Genomic DNA, 16,552 nt, shown 5'->3' with positions numbered 1-16,552 from the left:
GTGTGTGAATGTCCCAAATGGCTTTAGTCCTCTTGATGTAAAAGTTTAACCACGAAGTGTTAGTGTCAATGTTAAAATGGTTGTTCCTAAGGGTTTAAAGTGGGGTCGACTGATCACCTTGTTCCTAAAGAGCATTTTGGTGAAACAGGCTGTACATTGAATGACGCAAATTGGTTTATAGGGAATATTTTTGTCGACCGTAATCCTCACCTAGGTGGTGGTAAATACTTGGTATTCGGCAAAAATCGACCAACTTTCGCCGCTAGCGGCCAAAAACCGTGCGATTTTCGCACCTGGCTGGCAAAAATTGCGCGATTTGCGTCGCTACCGGCCAAAAATCGCGCGGTTTTCACCGCTAGCGGCCAAAAACCACGCGATTTTCGCCGCTACCGGCCAAAAATCGTGCGAATTTCGCCGCTAGCAGACAAAACTCGCGTGATTTTCGCCGCTAGCGGCCCAAATCTCGCGAATTTTGCCCCCTAACGGCATAATTTCGCCGCTAGCGGCAAAAATCATGCGAATTTCGCCACTAGCGGCCAAAAATCGTGCGAATTTCGCCACTAGCGGCCAAAAAACCCGCGATTTTCGCAGCTGGCGGGCAAAAATCGCGTGATTTTCGCCGCTACCGGGCAAAAATCGGGCGATTTTCTCCGCTAGTGGCAAAAAACCGCGCGATTTTCGCCGGTAGCGGCCAAAAATCGGGCGATTTTTGCCCGCTAGCGGCGAAGATCGCCTGATTTTTGCCTGCTACCGGCGAAAATCGCGCGGTTTTGGCCGCTAGCAGCGAAAATCGCGCGGTTTTTGGATACTAGGAGCAAAAATCGCGCGGTTTTTGGCCGCTAGCGGCAAAAATCGACAGATTTTCGCCGCTAGCGGCCAAAAAAGGGTATTTTTGCCACTAGCGGCCCAAAATCGGGAGATTTTTGCCGGTAGCAAGCAATAATCGGGCGAATTTCGCCGCTAGCTGCAAAAAATCGCGGGATTTTCGCAGGTAGCGGCCAAAAATTGCGCGTTTTTCGCCGCTAGCGTCCAAACATCGGGCGATTTTCGCCACTACCGGGGTAAAAATCTGGATTTTTGCCGCTAGCGGCGAAAATCGCCCGATTTTTGGACGCTAGCGGCGAAAATCGCGCATTTTTTGGCCTTTACCTGCGAAAATCGCGCGATTTTTGGCCGCTAGTGGCGAAAATCGGTCGATTTTCGCCGCTAGCGGCCAAAATCGCGCGATTTTCGCCGCTACTGGGCAAAATCGCGCGATTTTCGCCGCTACTGGCCAAAATCGCGCGATTTTCGCCGCTACTGGCCAAAATCGCGCAATTTTTGCCGCTAGAGGCCAAAAACTGCGCGATTTTCGCAACTAGCGGCCAAAAATCGCCTGATTTCTGCCCTCCAGCGGCGAAATTCGCTCGATTTTTTCCCGCTACCGGCGAAAATCGCGCGTTTTTTGGCCTGTAGCGGCGAAAATCGCACGGTTTTTGGCCGCTAGCAGCAAAAACCGCGCGATTTTCGCCGTTAGCGGCCAAAAATCTGGCGATTTTTGCTGCTAGCGGCGAAAATCGCCCGATTTTTGCCCTCCAGCGGCGAAATTCACCCAATTTTTGGCCGCTACCGACGAAAATCGCGCGATTTTTGGCCGCTAGCGGCGAAAATCGCACGGTTTTTGGCCGCTAGCAGCGAAAATCGCGCGGTTTTTGGCCGCTGGCTACCAAAAATCGCGGGATTTTCGCAGGTAGCGGCCAAAAATTGCGTTTTTCGCCGCTAGCGTCCAAAAATCGGGCGATTCTCGCCAGTACCGGGGCAAAAATCTGGCGATTTTTGCCGCTAGCGGCGAAAATCGCCCGATTTTTGGACGCTAGCGGCGAAAATCGCAAGATTTTTGGCGCAGATTTTTGACCTAACTAACCTAACCTTTGTAGCCCAAAATTGGGCTACTTTCGCTAATTTGTAGCCCAAAACTGGGCTACTTTCGCTACTTTGTAGCCCAAAACTGGGCTACTTTCGCTAGTTTGTAGCCCAAAATTGGGCTACTTTCGCTACTTTGTAGCCCAAAATTGAGCTACTTTTGCTATTTTTTTGCCCAAAATTGGGCTACTTTCGCTACTTTGTAGCCCAAAATTGGGCTACTTTCGCTACTTTGTAGCCCAAAATTGAGCTACTTTAGCTAAAATTGCGCAAAAATTTCGAAAAATTGGGCTACTTTCGCTACTTTTTCCCAAAATTTCGCTACTTTTTAGCCCAAAATTGGGCTACTTTCGCTACTTTTAGCCCAAAATTTCGCTACTTTTTAGCCCAAAATTGGGCTACTTTCGCTACTTTTTGCCCAAAATTTCGCTACTTTTTAGCCCAAAATTGGGCTACTTTCGCTACTTTTTAGCCCAAAATTTCGCTGTTTTTGCTACTTTTTAGCCCAAAATTGGGCTACTTTCGCTACTTTTTGCCCAAAATTTCACTACTTTTGCTACTTTTTAGCCCAAAATTGGGCTACTTTCGCTACTTTTTCCCAAAATTTCGCTACTTTTTAGCCCAAAATTGGGCTACTTTCGCTACTTTTAGCCCAAAATTTCGCTGTTTTTGCTACTTTTTAGCCCAAAATTGGGCTACTTTCGCTACTTTTTTCTCAATTTCGCTACTTTTGCCACTTTTTAGCCCAAAATTGGGCTACTTTCGCTACTTTTTAAACCAAAAATTCGCTACTTTTGCTACTTTTTAGCCCAAAATTGGGCTACTTTCGCTACTTTTTAGCCCAAAATTTTGCTACTTTTTAGCCTAAAATTGGGCTACTTTCGCTACTTTTTGCCCAAAATTTCGCTACTTTTGCTACTTTTTAGCCCAAAATTGGGCTACTTTTGCTACTTTTTGCCCAAAATTTCGCTACTTTTTAGCCCAAAATTGGGCTACTTTCGCTACTTTTTGCCCAAAATTTCGCTACTTTTTCTACTTTTTAGCCCAAAATTGGGCTACTTTCGCTACTTTTTAGCCCAAAATTTCGCTACTTTTGCTACTTTTTAGCCCAAAATTGGGCTACTTTCGCTACTTTTTCCCAAAATTTCGCTACTTTTTAGCCCAAAATTGGGCTACTTTTAGCCCAAAATTTCGCTACTTTTTAGCCCAAAATTGGGCTACTTTTAGCCGAAAATTTCGCTACTTTTTAGCCCAAAATTGGGCTACTTTCGCTACTTTTTGCCCAAAATTTCGCTACTTTTGCTACTTTTTAGCCCAAAATTGGGCTACTGTCGCTACTTTTTCCCAAAATTTCGCTACTTTTTAGCCCAAAATTGGGCTACTTTCGCTACTTTTAGCCCAAAATTTCGCTACTTTTGCTACTTTTTAGCCCAAAATTGGGCTACTTTTGCTACTTTTTTTCTCAAAATTTCGCTACTTTTGCTACTTTTTAGCCCAAAATTGGGCTACTTTCGCTACTTTTTAGCCCAAAATTTCGCTACTTTTTAGCCCAAAATTGGGCTACTTTCGCTACTTTTTGCTCAAAATTTCGCTACTTTTTAGCCCAAAATTTCGCTACTTTTTAGCCCAAAATTGGGCTACTTTCGCTTCTTTTTGCCCAAAATTTGGCTACTTTCGCTACTTTTTCCCAAAATTTTGCTACTTTTTAGCCCAAAATTGGGCTACTTTTAGCCCAAAATTTCGCTACTTTTTAGCCCAAAATTGGGCTACTTTTAGCCCAAAATTTAGCTACTTTTTAGCCCAAAATTGGGCTACTTTCGCTACTTTTTGCCCAAAATTTCGCTACTTTTTAGCCCAAAATTGGGCTACTTTTCAGCCCAAAATTTCGCTGTTTTCGCTACTTTTTAGCCCAAAATTGGGCTACTTTCGCTACTTTTTCCCCAAAATTTCGCTACTTTTGCTACTTTTTAGCTCAAAATTGGGCTACTTTTGCTACTTTTAGCCCAAAATTTCGCTACTTTTGCTACTTTTTAGCCCAAAATTGGGCTACTTTTGCTACTTTTTAGCCCAAAATTTCGCTACTTTTTAGCCCAAAATTGGGTTATTTTCGCTACTTTTTGCCCAAAATTTCGCTACTTTTGCTACTTTTTAGCCCAAAATTGGGCTACTTTCGCTACTTTTTAGCCCAAAATTGGGCTACTTTCGCTACTTTTTCCCAAAATTTCGCTACTTTTTAGCCCGAAATTGGGCTACTTTCGCTACTTTTAGCCGAAAATTTCGCTACTTTTTAGCCCAAAATTGGGCTACTTTCGCTACTTTTTGCCCAAAATTTCGCTACTTTTTAGCCCAAAATTGGGCTACTTTCGCTACTTTTTAGCCCAAAATTTCGGTATTTTCGCTACTTTTTAGCCCAAAATTGGGCTACTTTCGCTACTTTTTGCCAAAAATTTCGCTACTTTTGCTACTTTTTAGCCCAAAATTGGGCTACTTTCGCTACTTTTTCCCAAAATTTCGTGTTTTTTTTAGCCCAAAATTGGGCTACTTTCGCTACTTTTAGCCCAAAATTTCGCTACTTTTTAGCCCAAAATTGTGCTACTTTTCAGCCCAAAATTTCGCTGTTTTCGCTACTTTTTAGCCCAAAATTGGGCTACTTTCGCTACTTTTTGCCCAAAATTTCGCTACTTTTGCTACTTTTTAGCCCAAAATTGGGCTACTTTCGCTACTTTTTCCCAAAATTTCGCTACTTTTTACCCCAAAATTGGGCTACTTTCGCTACTTTTAGCCCAAAATTTCGCTACTTTTGCTACTTTATAGCCCAAAATTGGGCTACTTTCGCTACTTTTTTTCTCAAAATTTCGCTACTTTTGCTACTTTTTAGCCCAAAATTGGGCTACTTTCGCTACTTTTTAGCCCAAAAATTCGCTACTTTTGCTACTTTTTAGCCCAAAATTGGGCTACTTTCGCTACTTTTTGCCCAAAATTTCGCTACTTTTGCTACTTTTTAGCCCAAAATTGGGCTACTTTTTCCCAAAATTTCGCTACTTTTTAGCCTAAAATTGGGCTACTTTTAGCCCAAAATTTCGCTACTTTTTAGCCCAAAATTGGGCTACTTTTAGCCCAAAATTTCGCTACTTTTTAGCCCAAAATTGGGCTACTTTCGCTATTTTTTGCGCAAAACTTCGCTACTTTTTAGCCCATAATTGGGCTACTTTTCAGCCCAAAATTTCGCTGTTTTCGCTACTTTTTAGCCCAAAATTGGGCTACTTTCGCTACTTTTTGCCCAAAATTTCGCTACTTTTTAGCCCAAAAATTGGGCTACTTTCGCTACTTTTTCCCAAAATTTCGCTACTTTTTAGCCCAAAATTGGGCTACTTTTGCTACTTTTAGCCCAAAATTTCGCTTCTTTTGCTACTTTTTAGCCCAAAATTGGGCTACTTTCGCTACTTTTTTTCTCAAAATTTCGCTACTTTTGCTACTTTTTAGCCCAAAATTGGGCTACTTTCGCTACTTTTTGCCCAAAATTTCGCTACTTTTGCTACTTTTTAGCCCAAAATTGGGCTACTTTCGCTACTTTTTCCCAAAATTTCGTGTTTTTTTAGCCCAAAATTGGGCTACTTTCGCTACTTTTAGCCCAAAATTTCGCTACTTTTTAGCCCAAAATTGGGCTACTTTTCAGCCCAAAATTTCGCTGTTTTCGCTACTTTTTAGCCCAAAATTGGGCTACTTTCGCTACTTTTTGCCCAAAATTTCGCTACTTTTGCTACTTTTTAGCCCAAAATTGGGCTACTTTCGCTACTTTTTCCCAAAATTTCGCTACTTTTTAGCCCAAAATTGGGCTACTTTTGCTACTTTTAGCCCAAAATTTCGCTACTTTTGCTACTTTTTAGCCCAAAATTGGGCTACTTTCGCTACTTTTTAGCCCAAAATTTCGCTACTTTTGCTACTTTTTAGCCCAAAATTGGGCTACTTTCGCTACTTTTTCCCAAAATTTCATGTTTTTTTAGCCCAAAATTGGGCTACTTTCGCTACTTTTAGCCCAAAATTTCGCTACTTTTTAGCCCAAAATTGGGCTACTTTCGCTACTTTTAGCCCAAAATTTCGCTACTTTTGCTACTTTTTAGCCCAAAATTGGGCTACTTTCGCTACTTTTTTTCTCAAAATTTCGCTACTTTTGCTACTTTTTAGCCCAAAATTGGGCTACTTTCGCTACGTTTTAGCCCAAAATTTCGCTACTTTTGCTACTTTTAAGCCCAAAATTGGGCTACTTTCGCTACTTTTTGCCCAAAATTTCGCTACTTTTTAGCCCAAAATTGGGCTACTTTCGCTACTTTTCGCCCAAAATTTCGCTACTTTTTAGCCCAAAATTGGGCTACTTTTCAGCCCAAAATTTCGCTGTTTTCGCTACTTTTTAGCCCAAAATTGGGCTACTTTCGCTACTTTTTGCCCAAAATTTCGCTACTTTTGCTACTTTTTAGCCCAAAATTGGGCTACTTTCGCTACTTTTTCCCAAAATTTCGCTACTTTTTAGCCCAAAATTGGGCTACTTTTGCTACTTTTAGCCCAAAATTTCGCTACTTTTGCTACTTTTTAGCCCAAAATTGGGCTACTTTCGCTACTTTTTAGCCCAAAATTTCGCTACTTTTGCTACTTTTTAGCCCAAAATTGGGCTATTTTCGCTACTTTTTGCCCAAAATTTCGCTACTTTTTAGCCCAAAATTGGGCTACTTTCGCTACTTTTTGCCCAAAATTTCGCTACTTTTGCTACTTTTTAGCCCAAAATTTGGCTACTTTCGCTACTTTTTCCCAAAATTTCGCTACTTTTTAGCCCAAAATTGGGCTACTTTTAGCCCAAAATTTCGCTACTTTTTAGCCCAAAATTGGGCTACTTTCGCTACTTTTTGCCCAAAATTTCGCTACTTTTTAGCCCAAAATTGGGCTACTTTTCAGCCCAAAATTTCGCTGTTTTCGCTACTTTTTAGCCCAAAATTGGGCTACTTTCGCTACTTTTTGCCCAAAATTTCGCTACTTTTGCTACTTTTTAGCCCAAAATTGGGCTACTTTCGCTACTTTTTCCCAAAATTTCGCTACTTTTTAGCCCAAAATTGGGCTACTTTTGCTACTTTTAGCCCAAAATTTCGCTACTTTTGCTACTTTTTAGCCCAAAATTGGGCTACTTTCGCTACTTTTTAGCCCAAAATTTCGCTACTTTTGCTACTTTTTAGCCCAAAATTGGTCTACTTTCGCTACTTTTTGCCCAAAATTTCGCTACTTTTGCTACTTTTTAGCCCAAAATTGGGCTACTTTCGCTACTTTTTCCCAAAATTTCGCTACTTTTTAGCCCAAAATTGGGCTACTTTCGCTACTTTTTGCCCAAAATTTCGCTACTTTTTAGCCCAAAATTGGGCTACTTTCGCTACTTTTTCCCAAAATTTCGCTACTTTTTAGCCCGAAATTGGGCTACTTTCGCTACTTTTAGCCCAAAATTTCGCTACTTTATAGCCCAAAATTGGGCTACTTTCGCTACTTTTTGCCCAAAATTTCGCTACTTTTTAGCCCAAAATTGGGCTACTTTCGCTACTTTTTAGCCCAAAATTTCGGTGTTTTCGCTACTTTTTAGCCCAAAATTGGGCTACTTTCGCTACTTTTTGCCAAAAATTTCGCTACTTTTGCTACTTTTTAGCCCAAAATTGGGCTACTTTCGCTACTTTTTCCCAAAATTTCGTGTTTTTTTAGCCCAAAATTGGGCTACTTCCGCTACTTTTAGCCCAAAATTTCGCTACTTTTTAGCCCAAAATTGGGCTACTTTTCAGCCCAAAATTTCGCTGTTTTCGCTACTTTTTAGCCCAAAATTGGGCTACTTTCGCTACTTTTTGCCCAAAATTTCGCTACTTTTGCTACTTTTTAGCCCAAAATTGGGCTACTTTCGCTACTTTTTCCCAAAATTTCGCTACTTTTTAGCCCAAAATTGGGCTACTTTCGCTACTTTTAGCCCAAAATTTCGCTACTTTTGCTACTTTTTAGGCCAAAATTGGGCTACTTTCGCTACTTTTTCCCAAAATTTCGCTACTTTTTAGCCCAAAATTGGGCTACTTTTGCTACTTTTAGCCCAAAATTTCGCTACTTTTTAGCCCAAAATTGGGCTACTTTCGCTATTTTTTTCTCAAAATTTCGCTACTTTTGCTACTTTTTAGCCCAAAATTGGGCTACTTTCGCTACTTTTCAGCCCAAAATTTCGCTGTTTTCGCTACTTTTTAGCCCAAAATTGGGCTACTTTCGCTACTTTTTGCCCAAAATTTCGCTACTTTTGCTACTTTTTAGCCCAAAATTGGGCTACTTTCGCTACTTTTTCCCAAAATTTCGCAACTTTTTAGCCCAAAATTGGGCTATTTTCGCTACTTTTTCCCAAAATTTCGCTACTTTTTAGCCCGAAATTGGGCTACTTTCGCTACTTTTAGCCCAAAATTTCGCTACTTTTTAGCCCAAAATTTCGGTGTTTTCGCTACTTTTTAGCCCAAAATTGGGCTACTTTCGCTACTTTTTGCCCAAAATTTCGCTACTTTTGCTACTTTTTAGCCCAAAATTGGGCTACTTTCGCTACTTTTTCCCAAAATTTCGCTACTTTTTAGCCCGAAATTGGGCTACTTTCGCTACTTTTAGCCCAAAATTTCGCTACTTTTTAGCCCAAAATTGGGCTACTTTCGCTACTTTTTGCCCAAAATTTCGCTACTTTTTAGCCCAAAATTGGGCTACTTTCGCTACTTTTTGCCCAAAATTTCGCTACTTTTTAGCCCAAAATTGGGCTACTTTCGCTACTTTTTAGCCCAAAATTTCGGTGTTTTCGCTACTTTTTAGCCCAAAATTGGGCTACTTTCGCTACTTTTTTCTCAAAATTTCGCTCCTTTTGCAATTTTTTGCCCAAAATTGGGCTACTTTCGCTACTTTTTAGCCCAAAATTTCGCTACTTTTGCTACTTTTTAGCCCAAAATTGGGCTACTTTCGCTACTTTTTAGCCCAAAATTTCGCTACTTTTTAGCCCAAAATTGGGCTACTTTCGCTACTTTTTGCCCAAAATTTCGCTACTTTTTAGCCCAAAATTGGGTTACTTTCGCTACTTTTTGCCCAAAATTTCGCTACTTTTGCTACTTTTTAGCCCAAAATTGGGCTACTTTCGCTACTTTTTCCCAAAATTTCGCTACTTTTCTAGCCCAAAATTGGGCTACTTTCGCTACTTTTTGCCCAAAATTTCTCTACTTTTTAGCCCAAAATTGGGCTACTTTTGCTACTTTTTAGCCCAAAATTTCGCTACTTTCGCTACTTTTTGCCCCAAATTGGACTACTTTCGCTACTTCTTAGCCCAAAATTGGGCTACTTTCGCTACTTTTTGCCCAAAATTGGGCTACTTTTGCTACTTTTTAGCCCAAAATTTCGCTACTTTCGCTACTTTTTAGCCCAAAATTGGGCTACTTTCGCTACTTTTTGCCCAAAATTTCGCTACTTTTGCTACTTTTTAGCCCAATTTCGCTACTTTTGCTACTTTTTAGCCCAATTTTGGGGTAAAACTTTTAAAAAAAAAAATTGGGCTACTTTTTAGCCCAATTTTGGGCTCAAAAGTAGCAAAAGTATCGAAATTTTGGGCAAAAAGTAGCGAAAGTAGCCCAATTTTGGGCTAAAAAGTAGCGAAAGTAGCGAAATTTTGGACTGAAAAGTAGCGAAAGTAGCCCAATTTTGGGCAAAAAGTAGCCCAATTTTGGGCAAAAAGTAGCCCAATTTTGGGCTAAGAAGTAGCGAAAGTAGCCCAATTTGGGGGAAAGAGTAGCGAAAGTAGCCCAATTATGGGCTAAACGGTAGCGAAAGTAGCGAAATTTTGGGCTAAAAAGTAGTGAAATTTTGGGCTAAAAGTAGCGAAATTTTGGGCTAAAAAGTAGTGAAATTTTGGGCTAAAAGTAGCGAAATTTTGGGTTAAAAAGTAGCAAAAGTAGCCCAATTTTGGGCAAAAAGTAGCGAAAGTAGCCCAATTTTGCGCTAAATAGTAGAAAAAGTAGCGAAATTTTGGGCAAAAAGTAGCGAAAGTAGCCCAATTTTGGGCTAAAAGTAGCGAAAACAGCGAAATTTTGGGCTAAAAAGTAGCGAAATTTTGGGCAAAAAGTAGCCCAATTTTGGGCAAAAAGTAGCGAAAGTAGCCCAATTTTGGGCAAAAAGTAGCCCAATTTTGGGCTAAAAAGTAGCGAAATTTTGGGCTAAAAGTAGCGAAAGTAGCCCAATTTTGGGCTAAAAAGTAGCAAAAGTAGCGAAATTTTGGGAAAAAGTAGCGAAAGTAGCCCAATTTCGCAAGTTTAGCCCAAAAATGGGCTACTTTCGCTACTTTTTGCCCAAAATTTCGCTACTTTTGCTACTTTTTAGCCCAAAATTGGGCTACTTTCGCTACTTTTCTCAAAATTTCGCTACTTTTTAGCCCAAAATTTCGCTACTTTCAGCCCAAAATTTCGCTACTTTCGCTACTTTTTAGCCCAAAATTGGGCTACTTTCGCTTTTCTCAAAATTTCGCTACTTTTTAGCCCAAAATTGGGCTACTTTCGGTACTTTTTAGCCCAAAATTTCGCTACTTTTGCTACTTTTTAGCCCAAAATTGGGCTACTTTCGCAACTTTTAGCCCAAAATTTCGCTACTTATTAGCCCAAATTTTCGCTACTTTTTAGCCCCAAATTGAGCTACTTTCGCTACTTTATAGCCCAAAATTGGGCTACTTTCGCTACTTTTTGCCCAAAAATTCGCTACTTTTGTTACTTTTTTGCCATTTTTGCAGCTGGCAGGAAAAACCGCGCGATTTTCGCCTCTAGCGGCCAAAAACCATGCGATTTTCGCAGCTGGCGGGCAAAACTCGCGATTTTCGCCGCTACCGGCCAAAAATAGAGCAATTTTCGCCGCTTGCGGCCAAAAACCGTGCGATTTTCGCCGGTAGCGGCCAAAAATCGGGCGATTTTTGCGGCTAACGGCCGAAAACCGCGCTATTTTCAACGCTAGCGGCCAGAAACCATGCGATTTTTGCAGCTGGCGGGCAAAAATCGCGCGAATTTCGCCGCTACCTGCCAAAAATCGACCGATTTTCGCCGCTAGCGGCCAAAAAAGGGGCTATTTTCGCCGCTAGCGGCCAAGAATGGGGCGATTTTCGCCGCTAGCGGCCAAGAATGGGGCGATTTTCGCCGCTAGCGTCCAAATATCGTGCAAATTTCGCCGCTAGCGGCCAAAAATCGTGCGAATTTCGCTGCTAGCGGCCAAAAATCGCGCGATTTTCGCCGCTAGCGGCCAAAAATCGCGCGATTTTCGCCGCTAGCGGCCAGAAACTATGCGATTTTTGCAGCTGGCTGGCAAAAATAGCGCGATTTTCGCCGCTACCGGCCAAAAACCATGCGATTTTCGCAGCTGGCGGGCAAAAATCGCGATTTTCGCCGCTACCGGCAAAAAATTGCGAGATTTTCGCCGCTAGCGGCCAAAAACCGTGCGATTTTCGCCGCTAGCGACCAAAAATAGGGCGGTTTTTGCGGATACCGGCCGAAAACCGGACTATTTTCGATGCTAGCGGCCAGAAACCATGCGATTTTTGCAGCTGGCGGGCAAAAATCGCGCGAATTTCGCCGCTACCTGCCAAAAATCGACCGATTTTCGCCGCTAGCGGCCAAAAAAGGGGCTATTTTCGCCGCTAGCGGCCAAAAATGGGGCGATTTTCGCCGCTAGCGGCCAAAAATCGTGCAAATTGTGTTGCGACGCAAAATTTTTGTAAATTGCGCGTTATCTTTGTCGCATGGAGTGAAAGGTCTTCGTATTACTCTTCACTTGCTGCTATGAAAACCTTTATTTACATTGAGGACACACTCAGGCTGACTTCACGACAATGTGCCATCCGTTCAACCCCTTCAACGTTCTACACACATTTGTCCTGTACACTTCCCCCAATTTTGTTTTATTCTTTTCAAGATGCACATACGTAGTAAATTAAACATTTCACCGATGCCACTACCATTATCAAACCCCTACTATACCACACACCAAGGGACACTAGTAAAGAGAGACCAACATTAAAAGCACCAACAACAAAGAAACAGACGAATACGATGAATTTTTAACCAAGGAAACAGCAATAAATATGGTTAGAAAACTTATATACAACTGACCTAAGAAAAATGTAACTGCGTTAGAAAAACGCATCGTTAAAACACTAAGGTTCATGTTCATATTTATCATATTCCACAAGGTTGGATCTATTGATAATAAGTATTTAACACCACCTAGATGAGGATTACAATTTACAAATATTCCCTATAAACCAATTGCCTTCATTCAGTACAGCCTGTTTCACCAAAATGCTCTTAAGGTAATGTAATTATCAAAAGAAGGCACCAAACCGGGCCAAAATGCTCTTAAGGAACAAGGTGATCAGTCAACAACTTAAAACCCTCAGGAACAACCCTTCTAACAACATTAACCACGAAGTGTTACTGTGTCAAACTTACATCAAGAGGACTAAAGCCATTTGGGACATGTAGTTCATACACTTCATATTCAATAAGAACTTTATTAACAAACCTTCAAATTCTAGCCACTGTCACAGACACTGGGCCTAGACAATGTTACAACAATAAACATGGCATTTTAGACAAACTGTGCATAGCCAGCCGTTAAAGAATACACAAACCGCTGTAAACATTAACGTCTATAATTAAGAGATTTATTCCAATACGAACAACATTTATCGGAACCACATTGATACCTACAGAAAACCAGCCGAACAATAGTCATAACACCATACACCAGATATTAAACATAACAGAGGGAACAGGTTCTATAGTTCTAAGAACAGTTTCAAAGTACACAATACACAGATTTACAACTTTCCTTTATTTTGCATCTTGCTTCCCAATTTTGCAGTCCGCTTCACCGGCCTTCTTACTGCTACAGCCACCCGTCTTCATCCATTTTCTGTGCTGCGTCTGTAAAGTTAAAATGTTTATCAATTTCAATATTCACGTTTCTCTACTTGTCCTTCCAACACACTAGCTAGAGTAACTACACACCAAACTATTTCCTACTACAAACTATTCTCTAACCACCATTCTACCACAAATCTACGATGTTGTAAAAGTTATCGTTAGTAGTCCCGTTTCTCCCTTTATATTACTTTTACACGTTTTCACTAACAAAATGGCCCGTCAACCATACTTCATCGAATACCAATTTATACCATTTGACATTAAAACTGCTAAACACTTACCGTTATAGTCAACTGAAGAATATGTACATTCCTTCATTCTTCCTAACATTTACACTAACCAGTAAGAAACTGCAGTATTCTTGCAAACTCTACGTTCAATATTTCTAGTGGCAAATTCTAGTGTGTAGAAGCAACACCTTCCACAGTTCGTCACCCCCACCCCCCTGCTAACTATTCATAATGCCCTAAACTATTTTCACCGATCACTATTAGGTCCTCCCAATTACAACGTCATGAACACTACCATTCATCCTTTACACTATCTTTGCATCATGCTGCTTCAAAGCGCATCTATCGATATTTCCCTACTAATTATGGTAGCCTATTCCATTAATTTCTATTTTAACTGGCATTTTTACTGCCTCCTAAACCAAAGTCTCATAACTAGGACAAGTAAACTAGTTAATACTAACCGTTTCTAATGTCCCACAGATGCTCTTTCTATAATTCTGCAGAATATCCTTTCCAACAGTTTCCTGCTAAATTATAAATATTAACTGAAAGTTTTAACAACTTGCCTTTTCTTTCAGATATTCCTGCAACGTTGTCAGGCGCCCCGTGTTCAACACCGTCCAACCACCTCTTATCGAGACTTGCAACTACGTCACGTCAGAACTAGTTCCGTGCCTTGTGCGCCTGACTAGTCCTCCGTTCACAAAGTTATTTCTCAAGAAGACTGTTGGCCAATGTCACGCCAGACCCTAGAAAAAAAACTAAGTTACTTATACCATTACAATGTTTTATAAAGTATCAAATAAATTTATGAAAAGGTCTTAAGGTTATTTTTGTTCAACAAATTATAATTTCTCTGTACAACATTGTATACCCTCGTGTCTTTGTAATCTGATATATAGGGCAACACCAGGGTACAAACTTTAGTACTAAACCTTTTGCAATATATTTAAATTCTTAATTTATTTGATACATTCGTCCTAATAGCTTTTAAGTTGCCATTCCAAACAATATCACCACGCATTCTAGTGACTACCGATACCATGACATTAACATAACCCCACAAGACGTGGCATGTCCACTAGTAGCCCGTAAATTAGCGACATGCCAACACTTACAAAATTGACTGTCTGGGAAAACAATGTGATCCCAGACACGCAGATTTCTACATTTACCAATTACGGCCCCACAATATGTATTAACTTTACCGAAAGCTTTACAATACAACTTTCGCACTACTGGAGAAACCACATGAACTAGGAAAATTGCCCAAGTAGTGGGGGTGGGGTGGAAGGAAGATTTAATACAATACCAAAATAAAATTTCAATTTCTACCTAACGACAAACTATTAGAACTACTGTACCTGAAAATTTGTTTACCCGCTGCAATGGACACTACAGATATCAAGACTGAAGAAATTCAAACCTGCATAACTTACCAAATACCCGGTCCAAACCTTACCAAAGTAATTCAGATGAAATTGGTTCCGCGAATTACATTACAGAAATCCACACCCACCTGTTAAATAAAAAAAAAAGTGGGTTTAATACCATTAAGTTTTAAAAGCGTCAAGATTCATCGAAGCAGCCTAGTTCTGCGAGCCTTGGGGGGTGGGGGGGGGCTGTGAAAACACCCTCAGACCATTAAGCCACAGTAGATACCCATAAACTGCCACTAACTACTACCAACGCCACAGGAATAAGCTGTACATTTAGTGCCTTACAGTACCTACAAGCCATTTAAATAATATGACAGCTGGCTCTAAAACCTTGAGCTACAAATCCCAAAATTCTGCAGTAATTTTTATCCTTTACACCCTCATCCTTTACTCATTACTCTATTGCATTTTAAACAGGCCAACATAAATACCTTACGTACTGCCCAGATATTTAGACTCTTTGCCCGTTCTAATGCAGATTTAAACAAAATTGTGGACCAGCCACTTAATGCTGTACGGCTAAATCTAGAACAAGGCTAATTATTAATACTATTGTTAGGATACGTCAACTATGTTTCCATGTAAATAACTTCACCAATTCTACCATACGCCACCCAAATATCACCATCCCTCTGAAGGCATCACAGATAACAGAGCCCACATTACGCTACGCCAACAACCAGGTCACACCATAATTAAATATCGACACCTTATATGAGTTAATACATTGAGCAATAAAGTCCATGGTAACCTTACCTGATGACCGGTATAGCTGCAAATGATGTAAGAAGCGGGACACCTCCCAAGGAACTACGTCTGCTGGCTGTCAGCCCGACACTGTGGCAGCCGCCGGCCGCTCCTGACCTTCTTGCCCAACACAGCGTTATTGGTGACGTCACAGTGCTTAACGACCATATCCTCGTGCTGTGCTAGTTAATGTATATGTTTATCTCTCAGAATGTTCACTAATACGTTTATTGCTTGTGATGTGTGTCTATGTATGTATTAACACGATGTACTGAACGGGGTGAGAATAGCTTGAGCTACCTCATCCCTTTGTGTGTATTTTACCCGAATAAACTTATTTCAATTTCAATTTCTCGTGCTGTGCTAGTTTGCGCTCCAATGTTTTACATTCCGTTAGTTACTTTTAATCAGTAATATTATAATTTAATATAATAAGTAATAAGCAATATACTGATTTACTTTAATCAGTATATTATAAATCAAAACAGGGGATAAAAGCTTTCAAGATTCATAAATAATGGATTCAGGAACTCGTCCCGTGGTCTACATACAGCCTATAGTAATTTTCGCCATTTTAATACTATATTAGCAATGTCAGACTGATTATTTTTAATAGAAACACAAGAAAAGATGCCAGTATTTTTGATTGGCACTGTGTGTTAAGATTTCCTTAGCTAAGAATATTCCTTAACAATTTAGAGAGACTTGCCGTTTTAATTCTTTATAAAATATGCTGAAATATGGTTTAGAAACTAATTAAAGTCTTAAGTGCTCTTCGTCAGTCCTAATCAAGGCTAATATACTTTGAATACAGTAACAATGCAAGCCATAATATCAACATTGTCAGAGGCTGTCATAAGGTGCAGATGTTTACTGGGAAAAACTGTAAAACAGATAATATATAAAAACATGTATATACATTATGTCCAAACCTATGTACAGTGCTTTATAATCATAAATATCTTGAAATTTATGTTATTTTGGTCATTTGTAGTATTCTCTTATTCTGCCTTTCACAAATTAGTGTGATAAATTTGAAATCATAATCTACAATATGTATTTGTTATTGACCTATAAATCTTTGCTAACAATTTATAAAGGAATCTGGAAAACACCTGTGAATGAGACTTGCCGCACCGTAGGGCGGTGTGTTGTGTTTAAGGATCAGCTGACGCCATAAACACAACACACCGCCCTACGGTGCGGCAAGTCTCCCTCTAACACACACCTCTGTTTTAATCACCGT

At 40.2% G+C, this 16,552-nt stretch overlaps 1 long non-coding RNA gene across 1 annotated transcript; it reads right to left on the bottom strand.

Moving 5' to 3' along the window:
• Positions 1-12,456: 12,456 nt before the first annotated feature.
• Positions 12,457-15,470, bottom strand: LOC123764804 (uncharacterized). Its single transcript, XR_011222352.1, has 3 exons — positions 15,316-15,470; positions 13,687-13,869; positions 12,457-12,887 (listed from the first exon to the last, which is right to left on the bottom strand). It is a non-coding gene; the product is annotated as an uncharacterized lncRNA (long non-coding RNA).
• Positions 15,471-16,552: the final 1,082 nt, after the last annotated feature.

This window comes from Procambarus clarkii, chromosome 48 (genome assembly GCF_040958095.1).
Source record: "Procambarus clarkii isolate CNS0578487 chromosome 48, FALCON_Pclarkii_2.0, whole genome shotgun sequence".
NCBI lineage: Eukaryota > Metazoa > Arthropoda > Malacostraca > Decapoda > Cambaridae > Procambarus > Procambarus clarkii.
Note: the sequence above shows the minus strand (reverse complement) of the source record. Positions and strands in the feature narration are given on the sequence as shown.